A 21693-nucleotide genomic window follows, 5' to 3' on the forward strand; every position below is an offset into this window, starting at 1 on the left:
TAAAGCTGGCCTCAAACCTGCGATTCTCCTGTCTCAGCCTCTCAAGTACTGGAATTACAGGCGTGTGCCACCATACCTGGATTCTTCCCTTCTTTTGTTTCCTTCTATGTCCACTCCTTTCTCCTCCCTCCCTCATTTCAAGGGCAGTGGGTGCCCTTGAAAGTATTTAGTCTTCCAGAGTCCCCCACCCCAAATTAATGCAAATCTTTTAAAATGGTGAACTCCTAGCCCTGCGTGGTGGTGCACACTTGTAATCTCAGCATTTGGGAGGCTGAGAACGGAGGATCGTGGTTCGTGGACAGCCTCAGCTACTTAGTGAGGTCCTCTGCAACTCAGTGAGACCCGGTTTCAAAATAAAGAATAAAACATAGGGCAGCGAGTGTCACTTGGAGGTCGAATGCCCCTGGGTTCCATCCCTAGACCCGCAAAAAAAAAAAATGGTGAACTCTTGAAGCTGGGCAGCAAAATGGCAGTCCAACTCAATGTTGCCAACTTTATTCTTTTTTTTAAATAGGTGCATTGTTCTCGTACATCTTAATGTGGTACAAGATGGTAGAGGCCTACATGCACACATCACTCCTTTAGTCAACTTTATTCTTTTATTACTCATCTAAGTGGATAGAGGTGGGCTCTGCTAAGTGTTCTATGTCCTGGGTGAGCACTGTCTCTTTGAGCCTGTACTAACCATGTGTTCCTCATTTGCTAAAAGGGGATAATATTATTTTTTAGGATTGTCATTAATGATAATAGAGGGCTGCTGGGTGTGGTGGGTCACGTCTGTACTCTTAGTACTTGGGAGGGTGAGACAGGAGGATGGCAGGTTTGAGGACAGTCTCAGCAACTGAGCAAAGCCTTTGGCAACCTAGATCCTGTTTCAAACCAAAAAGTAAATGGGGGTGTAGCTCAGAGGTAGAATGCCCCTGGGTTCAATCCTCAGTATTAAAAAAAAAGGAGAGAGATAATACAGGGAATAATGGAAAATTCTTACTGAATGGTGCTATGTTTGTTGTTTGCCTTAGGCAAACCCCATGCAGATCTGTTCTTTAAACACCAAGGTGGCAGAGTGAAGAGTAAAAGTGACCCAAAAAAGAATAAACAAAGTGAAAGGAGGGCCATGGCTTTGTGTTGTTATTACATCTGACCTCTGGAGAGTGCCTTGTCGGCCTGGCAGGAAGGTGTATGTGAGCTGTGACTGGTCAGTCCCACGCAGATGGCTGCTTGCCTGCTGTGGCCGTGGGCACAGGCTTTCAGTGCCGCACCCTGTTGGATCTGTCTTGGGAATATGATTTCTATTGCCGGTCTGTCCCCTTGGCACAATGCAATGTTACGAATAGCAAAATGAAGTCTCATATTGCTTGAAAAGTTACCACCCAGGGATGCATTTATTCTGACAGCATGGCTAGGAAGAGGTTGGCAGCGAAGAGAAATAATGAGTGTCCAGCTTATATTGGGAGAGAAGTATATCCGAAAGAACCAATGACAAAGAAACGTGACGTTCATGTGAAGCTTACAAAAGTGAATGGACTTCATTATAATAGCATGCGGCAGGGTGCACTGCTTCTGTTTTCTTGGGTTCATCTTCTGGAAGGATGGAATTTGCACATAATAGAGAAGTGCAAGAAGAACTATCGATTATAAACCCTACTACATGTGCGATAATTAGACAGGTGCATGTACAATCATGGGCCATTTGATAAAGAGCTGCCTGTGGGGGCTTGTTAAAATGTAGATTTTTAGCCAGGCATGGTGGCGCACACTTGTAGTCCCTGTACATGGGAGCTGGAGACAGGAGGATCACGCAGGTTCGAAGCCAGCCGCGCAGGCTTAAGAGACCCTGTTTCCAAATAAAAAAAAGTATAAAATAGGTCTGGGAGTGTAGCCTGGAGGTAGAAGGGCTTCCAGGAACCCCAGTACCACCAAAAATGTAGATTTCAGGTCTCTGTCCTTGAGGGTTATAACTCAGTGGACCTGGGTTTTAGCCTGTAGTTATATTTTTAAATCTCCCTGGGTGTAGGGGGTTTTCTGCTGTGAAACTAGATTCAATACACCCTGGACTACACAAGAATGTGTGATTTCCCTGGTAGTGAGCCAAATGGCTTTGGCCAAATGTGACTGACTGACAACCAGATTAGATCAAGGAAGCAGTGAGTGTTTTTTTGGAGAAAAAATAGTGATTCCAGAGAAAAGAAAACAGCTAGCAATTTTTTTGTATGTGTGTGTGAGGGGGTGGGGAGATGCTGGGTATTAAACTGAGGGATGTTCTACCACTGAGCTATATACCCAGTCCCTTTTATTTATTTAGGTACTGGGAATTGAACCCTTTGTTTAATAATAAATTATTAAAATTGTTTATTATTATACTGGAGATAAAACCTAGGGGCATCTACTTCTTCTTTTTTCTTTTTCTTTTTTTTTTTTTTTTTTTGGTGGTACTAGGGGTAGAACCCAGAGGCTTCCTACCTCTGGGCTATACTCCCAGACCTATTTTATACTTTATTTGGAAATAGGGTCTCACTAAGTTGCTGAGAGCCTTACTAAGTAGCTGAGGCTGGCTTCGAACCTGTGCAATCGTCCTGTCTCAACCTCCCAAGTGCGGGGATTACAAGCGTGCGCCACCACACCTGGCTAAAACCTAGGGGCCTCTACTTCTGAGCTACACCCCCAACCTTTTTCATTTTTTATTTTGAAACAAGATCTCATGAAGTTACCAAGGCTGGCCTCAAACCTGTAATCCTTCTCTCTCAGCCTCCTCAGTACTCAGATAACAGGCATGCGCCATTGTACATGGCTCAACAGGTAGCAATTCTTGTGTACTTATTATGGATCAGCCTCTAGGTGAAGTGCTTTACAGAGATTAGTCCTCGCATTTATTCATTTGCTTATTTTGTTTTAGCAAATGAGGAAGTTGATACTTACAAAGCTTAGGCAATTTGCCCAAAGTTAAGCAGTTGCAAGTGTTAGTTTGACCCCATATCTGTGCAGCTCCAGTTCCATAGCTCAAAGACCAAGAAAAAAAGAGAAGGTGTCTACCCCCACCCACAAAAGACATATAATTTTTCTTTGGAAGGAGTTAGATGTTAGATTTATTTACATATAATTATTGCAAGTGTCTGACAAAAAATACAAGTTTTAGTTGCTGTTATGATTCTCATTATAATACAAAAGATGAATCTTGTTATATGGTTCAAACAATGAAACACTTAGGGGAGAATTATAACCAGATATTAAAAACCTATATGATTAATTTTGATTGGTTGACAGAAATGCATAGTATACTTTCTGGGTATTGCCTTAAATGTACTAAATCAATGTTTTAAATATAATATGAGCTGGATCATTTTATTCTGCTTTGTTAGCTTATGCTAGCCTAATAAAACCTGACAGTGGAACAAAAGACCTCCTTTGGGGTGATATTTTAATTGTCATAAAAATGTTGTATAGATTAAGGGGCCAGCTGAGCCCTTAAAGTTTCTCAGGGACTAGAGAAATCATGCAAAAAATGCACATGTTCTTTCTGAGATAAAATGCTGGCCATGTTTCCCTCTATACTGTTCCTTTTATGTGAGTTTGGCAAATACACAGTCATGAATTATCCTAATTCCCAGAAGCATCTTCCAAAAGCTTACATGTGGCTGTATCTCCTCCTGGGTTCTATCTCCCAGCAGATGGCACCTCTTTCCCCGGATGTAATTCTGCCAAGATATGATCTTGCCATGGTCCCAGGTCCCACCTGGCTGCCCACCTGCTGGGCCTTGGCAATCCTACCCTTCACTTTGATCCTTCAGTCTGAGGAAGGTAATGGCTTCCTACTGAAGCTCAGACCCATGTCTTGATCTTCCTTGTGGTGCTCTGATCTCTAAAGGCTACACTTCTCAGGCCCCCTTTCCTACTGACTTCCAGTTGGTTTACACCAATGGGAGATCAGACTGGGTCTTGGATGATGAAAGAAATCCTGGGATATTTTTCCTGCTTCCTCTGCTTCAGTCGTGTCCTCTGGTCTTTACTGTGTTCAAATGTAGCTCCATCTACTGGTTGCCTCTGCTCTTCTGACTTCTTTTAATCTCTAGAATCTTGGAAAATATGATGGCTAGCTGCTTTTCCTTCCTTACCAGCACACTTGCAGTTTATCCTCTTATTGGATATACACTGAGTAAAATTCTCATCAGCTGCCTTTGAACCCAATTCTACAATGTCTCCTAGACTTCCAAAATGTTCCACAATGTCAACCATCCCTACCTTTCTTAAAGCATCTCCTTTTCCCCAATTCTTCTATAACCTGTGATTCCTCTGTGTGAGGGCTTCTTCAGTCTATTTATTGCTTGGGATTGTTTCTGGAGTGCTGGATACTTCATCTGAATGTTCCACAAACATCTTGCACTCAAGTTCTTTAAAACCGAATCTAGAGCCTAGCATGGTGGTGCACGCTTGTAATCCTCATGCTTGGGGAGCTGAGACAGGAGGATCTCACAGGTTTGAAGCCAGTCTCAGCTACTTAGTGAGGCTCTCAGCAACTTAATGAGACCCTGTTTCCAAATAAAGTATAAAATAGGGCTGGGAATATAGCCTGGAGGTAGAAAGCCCCTGGGTTCCACCCCCAGTACCACCAAAAAAAAAAAAAATCAAATCTACAAGTTTACAAGTACAGTTGATTGGTCTATATCTGCTGAAACACAGTGCCAGACCTAGAGAGGATATTTAATGTATATTTTGCTGAATGAATTAATGGAATAATTATACCTATAGAAGACTGAAAAGTCACATGCACTAATAAGTATAAAATGTTTAGCAAAATGCCTGGCATATATCACAGGATCAATAAACATTAGAATAACCATGAGCTATGCAAGATGGAGAAGGAAGTGTAGAAATTTAAACTGGAAAAGGAAGGCTGGCAATAAATATGAAAAGTCTTAAAAAGAGGGTGTATCGGTCCACTTTATGTTGCTATAACAAAGTACATGAAGCTGGGTATTTGTGAAGAAAAAATTCATTTAGTTGGTAGTTTGGGAGGTATGAGGGTATAGCTCGGCTCTGGTGGGGCCCCTTGATTGTGTCACACATGACAGATGCATCATGGTGGGAGGTCAGATAAGGGAGAGATTATATGGCAGGGCAGGAGGGGCCTGGCTTTATATGCCATTATATGGCAGGTCAGGATAGCATGGGAGGGTCAGGCTTGCTGTTTTATAACAACCCAGTCTCATGAGTAGTAACGAGGGTCCCACGAGAAGTGCATTAATCCATTCACAGGGCAGCAACCACTGTGACCTAGTTCCCATTGGGCCCCATCTGTTAAAGGTTCTACCACCTCACAATATATTTGCATTGGGTACCATGCTCGTAGCAAATGAAATATTGGGCTTTACATTCAAACTCCATACAAACCATAGCAGAGGCTGATCATACAATTTGAGAATTTTGGAGATTGACAGGGGGGTACTATTAATAGTTATGCTCAGAGAAAAGTCATTACTGGGGCCACAGTGGACAAAGCTTGCTATGTAGATGTCCAAGTCATAGTATCTTTTGTAGCTTTGTAGGTGTCGGGAGACTTGGAAGGAGGACTCACTACAGTCGCTGAAGCCACTTTCCATCATTGGTAGTTTGTCTTCCACTCTAATATCATGTTTTACTCTTCCATTTACTAAAAGCTCCTTGAACTTTACTTTTACCACATTTCCTTAACTCACCCTCAGCTTACCAATCTTCAAAAGGTATTAACAGAGTGGCTATATATATATATATATATATATATATATATATACTCAATGTGTTTGGGTGCAAGGCATATTATATAATTGGTGATATCACTGGGGTAGAATTTAAAAGTATGTATGATCAGCTTTGCATTCAGCCAAGTCACTTTGGTGTTGCCCTGGGTGTAGATTATTGTGCAGTCAGGAGTAGAAGTCACCGTGGAGAATACTTAGAGGTAGTTCAAACATGACTTGATATGAGATTGAAGTGACAGCAGAAATGTGTATGCAATGGTTGTTACCAAGAATATAATGATCTGAAGACTTTACCTCCAGAACATTAGATGGAGGAAAAGACAGGGCAGAGGAAAATTCTGATAGTGTCCAGGTATCAAAAGAGCTTGTACAATCTCCTTATTAAAAGATTAAAACTAAATTTTACTCTTTAGAAAATGACTTCTGTGGGCTTTACCAAATAAAGTCAGATTATATAACTTACTGGCAATAGTTATTCTCTGTTCCTGTAGTACAGAAGGGTTCTACTTCATAAATTTCCCGAACTTTTCCCATTATTTACCAACCAGCAATGCTTGCCTATTCAATCTGGCTCAGAAGGAGCAAGTTTGATATTTTATGGCCTGCAGCTCTGTTGTGAGAACCACACATAGGCTTCCTTGCCCTTTCTCATGGATTTATAACACATTGTACCTTTTCATATTCGAATTAAGAAAAAGACATTTTATCCTTAGAAACTTGAGGATGTCTAGTGTCATTCTTTAGTGCTATCATAATTAGAAGCACAGTGTCCCTACCCTTCATATCTCTGTTTGTCTGTCCATCCATCTTTCTATCCATCCATCCATCCATCCATCCATCCATCATTGCTATTAATATTCATTGAATACCTACTATTTGTCAGAAATTAGGCTGCTTCTGTTTAAGCATTACTTGTAAAACTATTCTTTGCTGCCCTGCAGCCTTAGCTTTGAAAATAAGAATCATGTTCAAACCTGTATTTTCACGAATCACTAGCTATTGTACTCTCACAGTTTAACCTGATCTTTGATTCTTGGACTAATAGGCCAGGTTTTGCCTCTTCAGTCTTCTCACTTTTTTCTCATAGAAATCCTGAACTCAGTGAGTTTAGAGTATTGGAGTAGGTCCCGAGTTTAATCTGGGTGGTGGAAGTACTCTTCCAAATCCTCTTGCTTTTCTGTTTGTTGAGGCAGGATCTCACTAGGTTGGCTTTAAACTTGTGGTCTTCCTGATTGAGCAGCCTCCTAGGTAGCTGGCATTACACCTTAAACTACCATGCCCAACTTGTTCTAAATCTTAATTATTCATTTTTAGTGGCTAGATATCTTTTGGCATAGCCTTCATTTTCTGTTTCTCCAGGCTGTCTTTCTGGGTTCATGGTGCTATTGTTGCTTGGGTTAAACCGTTTCTATTTTGAAGCCCGGGAAATATACAATGCCCAATTTTTTTTTATATATGATACTAGGGATTGAACTCAGGGGCTTTCTACCTCTGAGCCAAATGCTCAGCACTTTTTATTTTACTTTTTATTGGTGCCTTGTAATCATCCATCTTGACGAGGTTCAGGGTGATAAGAGGCATACATGTATGCGGCACTCATTGAGCCCTCCCCCAGGTCCCATCCCTTTCCCTCTCCCCTTACCTTGCTCAGCAGAGTGATTGACTTTGATAGGTTTTTGTACGTACATCATAATCATTGAGGTGTTTCCCTCCTCCTCCCTCCTGTCTCCTTCAGTTAGGTCGCCTTCTTCACTCATCTAAGATTTCTCCTCCTTTGTCTGGAGTCCCTCCTATGTCCATTTTTTCCCTAGCTTCCCCATCTTAGAGAGAACATCCAACTTTTCACTTTTTGTGACTGACTAATCTCACTTAGCATAATGTTCTCAAGTTCTACCATTTCCCTGCAAATGACATAATTTTGTTCTTCTTTATGACTGAGTAAAATTCCATTGTGTACACATCCCATAGGTTTGTAATCCATTCATCTGTCGATGGACATCTTGGCTGGTTCTATAGTTTGGCAGTTGTGAATTCTGCAGCTATAAACATAGATATGTGTGCATTACTCTGGTAGTTTGGTTTCCATTCTTTTGGGTAAATATTCATGAGGGGTATAGCTGAGTTATATGGTAGGTTCATTCTCATCCTTTTTATGTTTTTTATTTTGAAACAGAGTCTATGTTGACGAGGACCTTGTTAAGTTTCTGAGACTGGCCTGGAACCTGTGATCCTTCTATTTCAACATTGCAAGTGCTGGGATGCTAGGCATATGCTAACATGCCCGGCATGATGCCTACATTTTTTTTCACGTGTCTGTTGTATATTCTCTTTCTGCTCCACTCTTGGGACTTGTGTGGTAACTCTCAGGTCTTAATCTATTGAACACAAAATGGCCCAGAGGAGGTGGCCATGGAATATACCTTCAAGTATTTTTCAAGTTAAAATCTGACAACTTTAACATTGAAGGTTTCTTTAATATCTGAGACACTAAATTGTTTTAAAGCAGTATTAAACATTTTCTACTGATGACTTGCTTAATTGCTTGTGTGAGCGGACTTAAACTCAACGTGCTCTCTGCCAATTCTACTTTCCTCCCAGGAACCTACTTCTGGTTTCTAACATCTGCTCCCAATGACCAACTCTCTCATCATGTGCCTCCAAAACTTTTCCTCACCACCTGGCCCCAACTAGCTGTCCCGTTATTTGGTTTCTCTTCAAATCAGTGCTTATGCCCTGGGACTCTCAGATGCACATGTGTGCACCTACATTTGAGACGCAGAGCCTTCTGTTCAGAAACCATGCATATGGCAGGTAAATATCCTCTTCTAGAAGATCAGGTTCAATGCCACTGTTGCATAAAGTTCATTGGATGATGCTCCGATCAGAGACTGGTTTCCTGGTCATGGAGAGCAGCCTATCTATTTCAATGGAATCATGTTCAGTCCTATTGTAATTCTTCTTAGCAGTTGAGACTAAGGGGAATCGGGATAAAGAAAATGCTGAATTCTTCAATTCCCTTATCTTTTTCTTTTTTTAATACTGGGAATTGTACCCAGAGGCATTCTGCCTCTGAGTTACACTATCTGCCCTTATTTTTATTTACTTATTTCCCCCCTCCACTCAGTGATAGCACTTGTATCACTTGCTATACCAGTTCAGGGTGAGGATCTTCTAGACACTAAAACCGCTTCCTCTTATTGCATCCAGAGGTCCATCCCATGCCAGTGGATGAGAAAACTGGACCCTGACTTTGTCAGAATAAATTATCAGGTTGATATGTTTTTTCTTTACAAGGAGATGGGGCAGGGAGAACCAGCTCTATCCCCAAAGAAAGATTAGTGAGCAATACACATGCTGTTCTACCTTTCTCAAAGAGGAACTGCAGCTGCATCCCACAGGCCCTTTTTAACAGTGCAGTAGCTCATAGAGGTTTCTGTGGCGGAGCCACTGGGCTTCCTGGCCCTCTCCTCTCCTTCTACCACCAGTCATAGTGGGCCAGGGCGCCGTTAGCCTCAACCATCTTGAGCACATCATGCTTCCTCTCAATCATGGGTCCCTGGTTGTGAAAAGCCTCCAGCAGCTCAGCTCCCATGACAGCTTCGCTGGCATCAGTGTCCACCAGTTCTTATTCTTTCGGCACTCAGTGATGATCCACGTTGGGGCTAGGAAGCAGCAACAGCCATCAGTTAGGGGCACAGAGACCTGGTAGAAAAGGCCACCCTTGAGGCTGGGTACCAGCCCAGTCACAGGCTCACAGGTCTTCGGCGATTGGTGGAAGGAAGCACAGGGGTTGCGTTCCATGGTAGCCTGTTCCTCTGCCTCTCAAACTGCTTCCTTTTCACAGCACCCAGAGTCTGGGTTGTGAAGGATCCATCCAGTTCTGTTTCCTCCTTTCATCATCATGATGGTGAATTTCCTGATTAATGGCTCTGCCAACACAGAGCTTGTTTTTATTGCTAGAGCAGTTTGATAAGGCGAGTTTTCTTAAACTCCTGGTCATGTTGTTCCCCCTTGGTAAGCTCAGCTACAAGCTGGTGCAATGTTCTTTGTTAATTAAATGATCCCTGAATTCAGGACCATTGCGGCTCCACATTACCTGGGTTAGCCCTAGAAGCCACCAGATAGTATGTTGTATGCCAGCAGCAGGCAGTGCAGAATTTATTTTTATTTCAAACAGGGTCTTTCAGAGAGTCTTGCTGGATTGCTTAGGCTAGTCTGGAACCTACCATCCTCCTGCCTCAACCTCCCAAGAACTGGGATTACAGGTGGGTACCACCATGCCCAGCTCTTCTCTCATTTCTAATCTTCATTTTTTTTTGTGGTACTGGGGTTCCCGGAAGCCCTTCTACCTCCAGGCTACACTCCCAGACCCTATTTTTACATTTTATATTTGGAAACAGGGTCTCCTAAGCCAGCGCGCGCGGCTGGCTTCGAACCTGTGCGATCCTCCTGTCTCTGCCTCCCAAGCGCCTAATCTTCATTTCTATTACTGATCTGCCTCAAAGCATGGCATAAGTGCTTAGTCTCCTTCTGATCAGGGTTGTCAGGCTTTTAACATGGTGGCTGACTTCCAGAAGGAAGGAAACTGGAAGCTGTCAGTATTAATCACTGGGCACAGAAGTCCCTGGTAGTCTCTTCTACCATCTATATTGGCCAAAGCAAATCACTAGTCAAGCCCAGCCTAGATTAAAAGGGAGGAGAAAGGCTCATCATCCTGGGAGTGGAGCATGCATAGACAGCCTGGGAAAAACTGGTAGGCTCCCTCTCTGGAGACGATTTGCACTCTCATTCAATTAGTCTGGTTGCAGGGGTGGGCTTCCCCAGGAGAAGGCCATGCTGGCCAGTTTGGGGTACTATAGTGTGGCCTTGAGACAAAGGTGCCAGCCATCTTCTGAAGAATTTGGATTCTAAAGAGGGTAGTGAGAGCTGTAGAACAAAGCTCAAAGGGAGAGGATCTTTAAGAGACAAGGAGAAAATGAGTCACAGGAAGAGCTCTAGACGAAGGAGAAACCATGAAGAACATATAAGGCGACCTAACTGAGGGGGAGGGGAGGGGGAGGGGAAATTCCCCAATGTACATGCTGTACATTCACAAACACCAAGTCACTCACTAAGCCAAACATGAAAAGGAGGGAGAAGAGAGGGAATGGGCTGGGAATTGGGTGATGTGTGGATGCATGCCATCTTGTATTCCATTAGGATGTATGACTACAATGCACCAATAAAAATTTTTTAAAAAGAAAGCCAGAAAAATCCAGAGGCACAAGGACACAGGCACAGAGAGATGAAAGATAGTGAGCTGAGCCAGGGTGGTGGCGTATGCTTGTAATCCCTGCGCTTGGGAGGCTGAGACAGGAGGATCGCACAGGTTCAAAGCCAGCCTCAGCCACTTAGTGAGGCTCTCAGCAACTTAGTGAGACCCTGTTTCCAAATAAAATAGGAAATGGGTCTGGGAGTATAGCCCGGAGGTAGAAAGCCCCTGGGTTGCATCCCCAGTACCAAAAAAAAAAAAAAGATAGTGAGCTGATGTGGCTGATAAGGGAGAGGAAATTCTAGTTCCTCGTGCCAACTAGGGGCTTTTAGGACCCAGTGTTGGTTCTGGTTAGTCTGTGTGCAGAGTTGGATTCCCTGTTTTACCTGAGATTATCATCAAGTGGGTCTCTTTTCTTTATTTCCAAGAAAGTGGTTTGGAGAGATGAACTTGAATACCAGATCTGCTATGGACTGGTTTTGTGTTCTTGAGCAAGCTCTGTCTGTCATTCTGTTTTCTCATCTGCAGATGAGAACAGTAATTATGCCTCTGTCATATGGTTATTTTGAGTACTAAATCATTTCTATTGTAAGGATTAATATATTTACAAGTCCCTGGAACAGGGCCTGACATGTAATAAACATTGTGTAAGCAACCATTAAATCAAAACAACAACAACAATGTTGTTGTGGCTCCCTATTTAAAATGTTGAGAGTGGTGGCAAAGGCCGGTAATACCAGCATATGGGAGGCTGAGTCAGGAGGGTCATAGGTTAGAGGATAGCCTCAGCAACTTAGTGAGCCCCTGTTTCAAAATAAAAGGGCTGGGGCTGTACCTCAGAGGTAGAATTCCCCTGTGTTCAATCTCCAGTACCACCAAAAAATAAAAAATAAGTTAATGTAGAAGTCTTGGGTTGAGAAAACCCATGAGGATTCTGCTTTGGAAAGCAACTAAAATAATTTATTGGAAGAAAATCCATTATTTTCTATGCAGTCAAGGTAGATTACTCCTTCTATGCTGTCCTTGTGTGCCAATGAACTCCAAACATATAACCTGAAAAACGTGGCGTTGAGCTGCCTCCCAGGGCAGATGGAACTGCGACTAGTGAGCATCATGTGAACAGAGGTGTCCTGAGCCCTACTGGGAGTTGAAAGCTTCTTTGAGCTCACTCTGCACTTTTTGCCATTCTTTTTCTTCTCGCTCGCTTCTCTCCTTCCCCAGATAACCCGATTTCTTGAATTGCCTCAATATGTGCCGGTTGACGTGACATTTGGAGCAGAGAAGGATGCCAGAGAGACGCAGTTGTGACCTGTTGATTTATGGTCAGTCTGTTCCACTGTCACTTTCCGATTTAACATCAAAAGACTGGATTACAAATGCAATCATGCTGGGCAAACAAATATACTGCTGCAAATGACTCTGCAGATTTTTTTTTATTCCATCCACGTAGAAAATGAGCTCAAAGTGGCTCTCGGTGCAATCCTTCAAATACTTGCAGTCCCTTATACCATATGTTTCCTGTGTTCGCTTTTATCACATGTGATTTTATATTATAATACACAGCGATTCCAAAAGGGAACCAGATGCCTGCATGTTTCCCAGTTTGGGGTTCTCAGACAGAGAGGGAGAGGAGAATTGGGGCTGTATTTGGTTCTGATGAAACTGATGGGCCATCAGAAGTGGCAATCAGAGGTATTTAAGAGAACTCACAAGTACTATGGAATGTTTACGTTCTTGATCATGCCTGAATGTGTCTTTAATGAGCATATCTTTTAACAACTGAGTTAATGTATTCCTTTACTGCTGCTCAATTTGAATGCACTGAGACGCGCAGTAATTTCAACTAGTTTTTCTTTATGAAACAGACATGCTTCAGAAAAGGTAAATGATTTATTGGGAGGAATGTTCAAAAACATGGTCAAGCAATGTTCAACTCTTGCTTCCTTAGTATTTAGGCTGCTAGAGAATTATTAGCTCAATAAAATAGAGCAGGCTAAACTGGCAAGAGGAATCTAAGGAGGGCAGCAATTAGTTTCCCCAACACAATTGAAGGGCTCTTGCACAAGTTGCTTATTTTCTGCCTTAAGTTTCATGGAAGTGGAAATATATTGTCCCTAGAATTGAGATAGGACAACCATAATTATGTGTAGTTGAGCCAGGCATGGTGGCATAAACCTGTAATCTCAGTCCTTGGGAAGCTGAGACAGGAGGATCTCAGTTTCAAGGTCCAACCTCAACATTGTAACAGACCCTGTTACAAAATATAAAAAATCTAGGAGTGTAGATCAGAGGTAGGATGCCCCTGGGTTCAATCCCTAGCACCCCCTCTGTAGGCACTATGAAGTCTAACTGTGAGGTCTGGCCATGAAGTCATGCCAGAGAAGGAAGAACAAAGGAACAAAGAAAGAGAAATCCCCCTGACCATTGCCCTGCCCCAAAGTGACCTGGCCACTAGCACACCAACCAGAGGGTTACATGATTGTTCCTGTGCCCCCTTCCTTGCCCCATAAAATGCCCCTAGCCTTTAAGGAGGTGGAGGTGTTTCCTGACACTCATGAATGCTCTCTCTGGGTCAGTTGCCTCCTTCCAGGTTTTATTCCTAAATAAAATCTGTTTCTTGATGTCAAGCTGGGGTTTCTTTGCCCCCATATAACCCAACACTGTCCTTCCTATCAAAAAAAGAAAAAAAATCTTGTGTTATAGAGAACTGCACAATATATGTTACCTACATTATTTGCTCTGCAACAATGTGAAAAATGGTAACATTTCCCAAATGAAAAATAAAAATTCACAAAATTCTATGAAGGTCTTTGGTGGACTCGAGCAAGTCTGTGACAGCCAGGTTATTTCAACTCTTTGCCCACCTGCTTGGTCCTGACATTTGTTCATGTTGAAACTGATAATGTTCTTGTACTAAGAAGAGGGTAAAATAGAGGTATGAGAAGAAAGCACCAACTTTTTTTTTGGTACTGGGGTTCCTGGAAGCCCTTCTACCTCCTGGCTACACTCCCAGACCTATTATTTTATACTTTTTTTAAATTTGGAAACAGGGTCTCTTAAGTCAGCAAGGCTGGCTTCGAACCTGCATGATCCTCCTGTCTCCGCCTCCCAAGTGCGGGGATTCCAAGCGTGTGCTACCACGCCCGGCTTGCACCCAACTTTTTGAAATAAAAAAAAACAACTATAGTTTGGAAGTGGAAGGGCTAGGTTTTGAACTCCAGATTCTATCACCAGCATCTGTTAACTTGTGCTCTGTGCTGTGCACCTGCTCTTCTCTGCCTCCCTCAGATGCCAATACTTGCTGGAATTCCTCCCAGCTCACTTTATGTCCCGTCCTATCTCTTTCCCTTAGAGATCTCAACTGTACTCAAGCTTTCTCTACCACCTGGTGGTGGTCTCATTCTTTGTCCTAGGACTCCTTTTGATCGTCCAGGTTCAGCCACCCAGCCCCTTCCAGAAAGTGCCATCTCCAGTACCATAGACATTTTCAATTCAAAATTACTTAAACTAGACTCAGCATTAGCCATCTTCCTCACCACCTGCTGCACCCCGAAATTCCTTTCTTTGCCAGTAGATGTGGTACTTATTCCATAATCCTGGTGTTCTCACAATTAATCCTTTGGGAGGGTCCCACGAGATTCAGGATGCAATTCAAACATCATGGTGTGGCCTAAGAGAGTCCGCATCATGCTTGTCTCCATGGGGATTTGTTTAGGCAGCCTCATTTGACTTTGCAGTTTTTCAAATATGGCTTATACTTTCATATTGATTTCCACTCTTCCTCTGAGAGAGAAGTGTTCCCCCTTTTCTCCTTTAGTCTTTTGTTAAGAACCCCTGGTACAGGGTTAAAAACAGGTCCTGGAATTTCATATCTATGTCCTTCCTCTAGGCTGTGAGTTCTTTTTATTTTATTTTATTTTATTTTATTGTGGTACTGGAGAGTGAACCCAGGGGCATTCTACTTACAAGATCTACCCCTAGGCTTTTTTGTTTCTTTCTTTCTTTTTTTTTTTTTTTTTGGTGGTACTGGGGATGGAACTCTTCTACCTCTGGGCTACACTCCCAGACCTATTTTTATTTTTTATTTGGAAACAAGGTCTCTTAAGCCAGCGAGGCTGGCTTCGAACCTGCACGATCCTCCTGTCTCCGCCTCCCAAGTGCGGGGATTACAAGTGTGCACCACCATGCCCGGCTTGTTTTTCCTTTTTAATTTTGAAACAGGATCTCGCTAAATTGCTGAGGCTGCCCTTGAAACTCTGATCCTCCTGTCTCAGCCTCCCAAGTTCTGGAAGAGTATAGGTACATACCACCATGCCTGGCTTAAAGAAAACATTATCATCTGCGTAATAAGGCTGATATGGGGACACTTGGTCATTCACATAAAGGGGTATTTTACACACATTTGGACTTCTATGAAGAGCCATGATTCTATCTTCTACACTTCTCCCTTTGTAGATGGCCATTAAGTTAAATAAAAAAATGAACAAAGAAAACATAACTTGAATTCTTATTTAGTCATTTAATGACTATGTGACCTTGAGCAAGTTACTTACTGCAAAATTAGGAGATAATAGCTGTTGCAGTTGTATTAAATGTGGCCAAGCACAGAATCCAGCAGCATTCCTGGTATATGATAGGGACTTAGTAAATGACAATTATTTCCCTTAACACCAGCTTAGTATTTCCTCTTTATTTCAATGCAACCTCCAACTTAATCCCAGAACCAAGCTTTCAAGTGTGCACTGATAGCTACCAATAAGTTTTCTGTTTTGACTTCTCATTACCAGTGACAATAATATTAATCTTCTACGTTTTCAGGGAAAGAAAATATGGAATTAAAATATGACTTGAGAGGATCTTATTTGGATAAGCACACAATCAATATATTCATGAAACACTATTTGCTTTCATCTGAACCTTCATTAATTTTTTTCTTAAAGCAAACTTCTCTAAAATCAATAATATACAAATTAAAGCCATCAAAAAATTCCACTTTTGCAGAAAGGCCTAAGTGCAAATTGATTATCTGGTGTTCTCAAGGTTTCTGCTTGGAGAGAGCGCTAAATCTTAATGGGAAAGTCACTATGATGAGCGCCATTCCTTTTACAAGCAATGAACCAGAGGTCAGAGGTCAGGGCAGGGTGAAGGCAAATGTCTTTGAAATAACTCATCGGATGCCATTCAGGGATTATTAATTTACTGAAAAGTCTACCTTTGGCCTGGGGATTTACTAAAGTTAGAATGTGCTAGTCATTTCCTTTGAACTCTGCATCTAGCCATCCAGAGGAATGCTGGCTCGCTCATGCTGTGACCTCAAAAACCTGGCCTGTGTTATCAGCCAGCTTGGGCTCTTGTGGGCTTTTTTCTATACCTGATGCTGATGACATGATTCTGCTCAGACTCTTCAGAAATGTCAGAGTTTCAAAGACGAGGAGAGAAGAAAAAAGGAAAGGAAAAAAAAAATGATGGACTTCGTAGTATTTTTGGTATTCCGCTGCTCTTAGGGATGGGATTGTTCGAGTTCTTAAATCTAAGAAGATGAATGCTGCAAAGACCACTTGCCACCTGGTGAGAAGTGAGATGTGCAGCCTGGGAAGAAGGGAAAAGGGTGTTAGTGCTGGTTACTTAGCAACAATATCACTTAATAGAAACTTTTCACCAGCCTTTGATACTAGCTTTGATAAATTCTCTACTCGCCCATTCATCTTTTCTCTTCTCCAGCAAGTGGTTTATAGATATGTTTTTGTGTTAGCTTAAGATCTTACTTGGTTTGCATTTATCCACTTTGGCACTCTGAGAAATTTTAACAAATTCATAGAGAAAAAGTAGAATGGTAGCTGCGTGGTGCTGGAGCAGTGTAGGCGTGGGATTGACTAGGTACAGACTTTCAGTTTCGCCAGATGAAAAGAGTTTTGAAGATGAATGATAGTGATCATTGCATAACAATGTGATTGTACTAGCCAGTTGACACCACCGCTGTATTTCCAGTCCTTAGGGGAATGAGACAGGAGGATTGCAGGTTCGAAGTCAACCTCAGCAATAGAGTAAGGCCGTCAGCAACTTACGTCCTATTTCAAAATAAAAAATAAAATCAGGATGGGGGTATAGCTTAAGTGTAGAATGCCCCTGTGTTCAATGTCAGGTACCACAAAAAAGAGAAAAATTCAACAAAAACAAAACAAAGAAAAATCAATGCAAAGAAAAAACAATGCAAACATACCTAATGCCACTGCACTGTATAATTTAAACATGTTTAGGATGGTAACTTCTATATTATGTGATCACGATTAAAGATAATTTAAAAATATTCTGCCAATCCTAAAGCTGTTAAAGATATTAAGTTCAAGATCACCAGTCTGGAGAGAAAGCATGTCAATTTGATGCTATTTATCACTACTCTTGACACCTTGTGTCATTTTAAAACACAAGTTACATAGAATTCTATGGTTTCTTTTCCAAAGATATAATTAGAGTTGTCTTAAAAATGAATGTTAAGGGCTGGGCGTGATGGCGCACTCTTGTAATCCCCGCACTTGGGAGGCAGAGACAGGAGGATCATGCAGGTTCGAAGCCAGCCACGCTGGCTTAGGAGACCCTGTTTCCAAATAAATAAAATAGGTCTGGGAGTGTAGCCCAGAGATAGACGGGCTTCCAGGAACCCCAGTACCACCAAAAAAAAAAAAAAGAATGTTAAGATTTTTGCACAGAAGAAATACTAGCAAATTTTTTCTTGAATATTCATACAAGACATTTCTAGTTGACACAACTAGTCATAATTTGTGTATATGGTATTAGAGATTGAACCAAGGGGCATTCGGCCTCCAAGGTATGACTCACCCTTTAAACTTTTGTTTGAAACAGGACCTTGCTAGGTTGCTGAGAATCTTGCTAAGCTGCTGAGGCTGTCCTCGAACCTGTGCTTCTCCTGTCTCAGCCTCCCAAGTACTGGGATTATAGGTGTGCACCACCATACCCAAATAGCCATAAATTTTAGATGAGTTTCATGGACAATGAATTTATTTGATCGTCTGCAAAATAAGTTTAACAGATTGTGTCATGGCCTAGTTGTGCCTGATTGGCACAGCTAGTGGCCTTTAAGCCTTCCATGCTTTAACAAACCACTTAGAGAAGATGTTAGGTAAGTGATTCTCAAAGTATAGTCATGGAGCAGAGCATCCATATCACCTGGGGATGTGTTAGAAACACAAATTCTGAGGTCCATCTTAGGTCTTCTGAATCAGAAACTGTGAGGGATAGAGCTTAGGATTTGCGAGTTAACTAGCTCACAGTGTTTCTGATACATAGTAAAGTTTGAGAACCAGTCATCTAAGCATAGAGTAGAAAACAAAGACATAAAAGTTTTTTCTTCTAGTTATTTCTGATTAGACTAAATGAAATAACATGCTTGAAGGAGAAGCTAGAAGAGAGACAAAAATATCTAATATAATAAAGTTATCACTGACCTTTGAAATGATGACTCAAAGTTGAACATGATAAAATTACATCATGTTGTAGGAGAAACTACAAAACTGATCCTAAAGTGATTCAAGAAAGTTTTTAAATCAGAAAGTAAAGAAGATCTACACTAAAACTTAGATATTTCTAATGAAAGACAGAACACTTTAAGTCTAGGAACAACGAAGTATTATGGTTGATTAAAAAGAAAATTTTTCATCTGCCAGGAAAGTTTTGAGGAGTGATTTTGGGGGCTATTTTTTTTTTGGTACAGACATGATGCATACCATTGTTCTAAAGGAGAGTTGCAAAAGGGTTAGATCCTTAGTAGGGCCCAACCACAAATGACAGTCCCAAGTATTGAATGTTTGAGGTCTTAATAATAATTATGAAGGATTAAGGAGCAGCCCCCAGGCTCTCAGCCTGAATCCCCCAGAAAGATACTACAGGTTAGAGGGCATTTCTGAGTAAGGTTAGAACATCATTACACTGAAACCCAGAATTTTCAACACAACAAATGGACAGTATGTCCTTAGGTTTTCATTATATTCTCTCTAGTACCTTCTGTATTAAGTTAGAGCAACACAAAACCACCTTTTCAGTCTTTTTTGGCCTTGGGTGGAATGGATTTTCTTGCCATTTGGTCCCCCAATATTTCCCACACATAAGTTTGTCCTTATACCTTAATAAATGTCATGTTGAGTTTAGTTCCTAAATATGAATTTCTGCATAAGAATCCTGAGCCCTTCAAGACTAGAGCATCTTATCCTGGCATAAGGGCACACACCTGTCATCCCTGTACTTGGGACGCTGAAACGGGAGGATCACAGATTTGAAGCCAGTCTCAGCAACTTTGTGAGACCCTCAGCAATTAATAAGACTTTGTTTCAAATTTTTAAAAAGGAGCTTGGGGAGTAGCTTGAAGGTATAATGCCCCTGAGTTCATGCCTCATTATGAGAAAAAATGAAGACTAGAGTCTTTTAGTCTATTAGCATCCAGATCAATGTCTGATGGCCAAAGGAGGTTCAATAAATGTTTTAAAAAAGGAACAAATGCATAGAGCCTAAAGAATAAGACCGGGGAATGGGATTTCAGAGAAATCCTATGAGTTCATGAGTTCTTATGAATTAAAATATTTTCAAAACTGCAAGACCATGAGGTCAAAATTGTTTGGAGAATTGGTGTTGGTCATAAACTACCATCTTCCTTTGAGAAGCACTCACATGAATGCGAGCAACCATGCGATCACTTCAGTGTCCTTAGCACCTGCTCTAGTAGGCACTCCATACATATCTGTTAAAATATTGGACATAGAGAGGGCCTCGGGGAGGCTGGATGATGATGCGTAGCCATGCTAACTCTAGTATTGATTAGATTGGGCTATACACATGACCTAAGGTGGGCCAGTGAGATGCTTTCCTGGGAACTTCCGTTGATTTTAAGATAAATGGGTTCCAAGTGTTCCTGAAATAATAATATTTAAATTGAGAATGTTTACAGTCAGCCATATGCTGCCATATGAATGTAGAAATAGAAAAAGTCACCCATGTACACATGCGAACACACACATACTTATGCACGTTCACACATACCCTCTTGCCTTTTTTTTGCCTCCTTTCTGGTACCTGTTCCCATTCCTTCACAGAGGCCCAACTGTATTCTTCCTTCCTGGGTCTCCAGCACACCCTGCTAGCACCCCCTTCTGCCTCTCCCAACTCATTTGAATTTTGCCACATGCAACCAATAAGTAATGATTAAGACACTGTTACCATAATCCACTCTCCTTTTAGATATTCCAACATTTGTAGGATTTAAAGACTCACTGTAGTAAATATTTGTGTTAATTGGAATGGATTCCCATTTTTCTGGGCTTCAGCTATTTTGAGATGCTGGCTTGGCCCCCTTCCATTATTTACAAAGCAAAGCAAAAGGAACCGAGGACCACGAGTCGAGGCACACTCTTAAAGCTCTGTGTATAAATTATGCCTTTGAAATCCTTGGAATTTTCCTGGGAAACCATTTCTCAGCAGGGGAAGAAAAACTAACAAGTTTCAGAAGTAAACGGGAAATATTATTTATTGCTATGGAAAAGTACAGCTTTGAAATAACCAAAGAAAAGAAAACAAGCCAGTTATCTTTAGTGGCAGGATACATAGTAGACAGGAGTGGGGAACTGGAGCCAGATGGCTGGTTCATATGACACAATCCCCAGCTGCAAGGTGTGCATTATAAAACTAGTACCTGGGTCTTCTCCTCCCGCCTCCGCTCTCAGCATAGGGTCTCACCCGAGGAGAGATTCCGAGATGTTTGCAGAACACAGACTGAGTGATGAAGTAAAGGACGGGGATGTGTTTTAGACACTGGAATCACACAGCAGTTGACTAGGTCCAGCACCCCATCTTCATAGCCTTGGCCATGCCTTTCTTTTCAGAACTCTAAAACGGGGATTTCAGTAGAGCATCTTTAAAATGTTGCTATGAATATTAAATGAGTTAATTATGCAAAACATATAGCTCTATGCCTGCAAATAGATGGACAATTTTCAATTGAGGTTTTTAGTGTCATATTTTCTTTCCTTTTCTATTTTATGGAAGTGCTAGAAAGAAGAGAATTAAAGATAATTATTCTGGTCTCTTTTGTGTAGCGGTACTGGCATTGAAACTGGAGGGTTTTTTAAACCTCTGAGCTACACCCCTCGCCCTATTTTAATTTTTTATTTTTAAATAGGGTCTCACAATGTTGCTGAGTTTCTCACTAATTTGCAGAGGCTGGCCTCAAACCTGCAATCCTCCTGTCTCAGCCTCCTAAATACTGGAATTATATATGTGAACCACTACACCTGGTTATTTTCCCCTTTATAATAAAAAAATTAAGGAAACATAACACTGCTCAAAGTACATTGGAAATGTCTTTACTTGCTCACAAAGGAGTGAAAATTTAAAGTAAATTATCAATATAAACCTGATGTACAGCACAAAATTCCAGATCAGAAAAATGCCTAAATTGAAAAAGTTCACAGATTGGGCCACAGGAGAAGACAATTTTCACATGACATTATATCCTCCATTTCATAGCCTGAACACCTGGTCAGTCTCTTTGGCCCAAGGAAATCAGCCTGGGCTGACTAGTTCTGGTGAAGGTGCCAGGTGCCAAATATTGTCAGGTGCCCGATGGAGTGGGGTCCTCTCCCTGTACTTCACTCTGGCCAGGCATAGTGCAAATCCAAGGATTCACTTCCTACCTTCACCCTGGGT

At 41.6% G+C, this 21693-nt stretch overlaps 1 pseudogene across 1 annotated transcript in view; it reads right to left on the bottom strand.

Moving 5' to 3' along the window:
* Positions 1-9207: 9207 nt before the first annotated feature.
* LOC308279446 (small ribosomal subunit protein uS7m-like) overlaps positions 9208-21693 on the bottom strand; it is a 32115-nt pseudogene continuing 19629 nt past the window's right edge. Inside the window, exon 3 of the transcript in view lies at positions 9208-9839. The product of the transcript in view is annotated as a small ribosomal subunit protein uS7m-like (transcript). The remainder of the gene's footprint in view (positions 9840-21693) is intronic.

The sequence above is a fragment of the Muscardinus avellanarius genome (genome assembly GCF_963383645.1).
Source record: "Muscardinus avellanarius genome assembly, chromosome: X".
Classification (NCBI taxonomy): Eukaryota; Metazoa; Chordata; class Mammalia; order Rodentia; family Gliridae; genus Muscardinus; species Muscardinus avellanarius.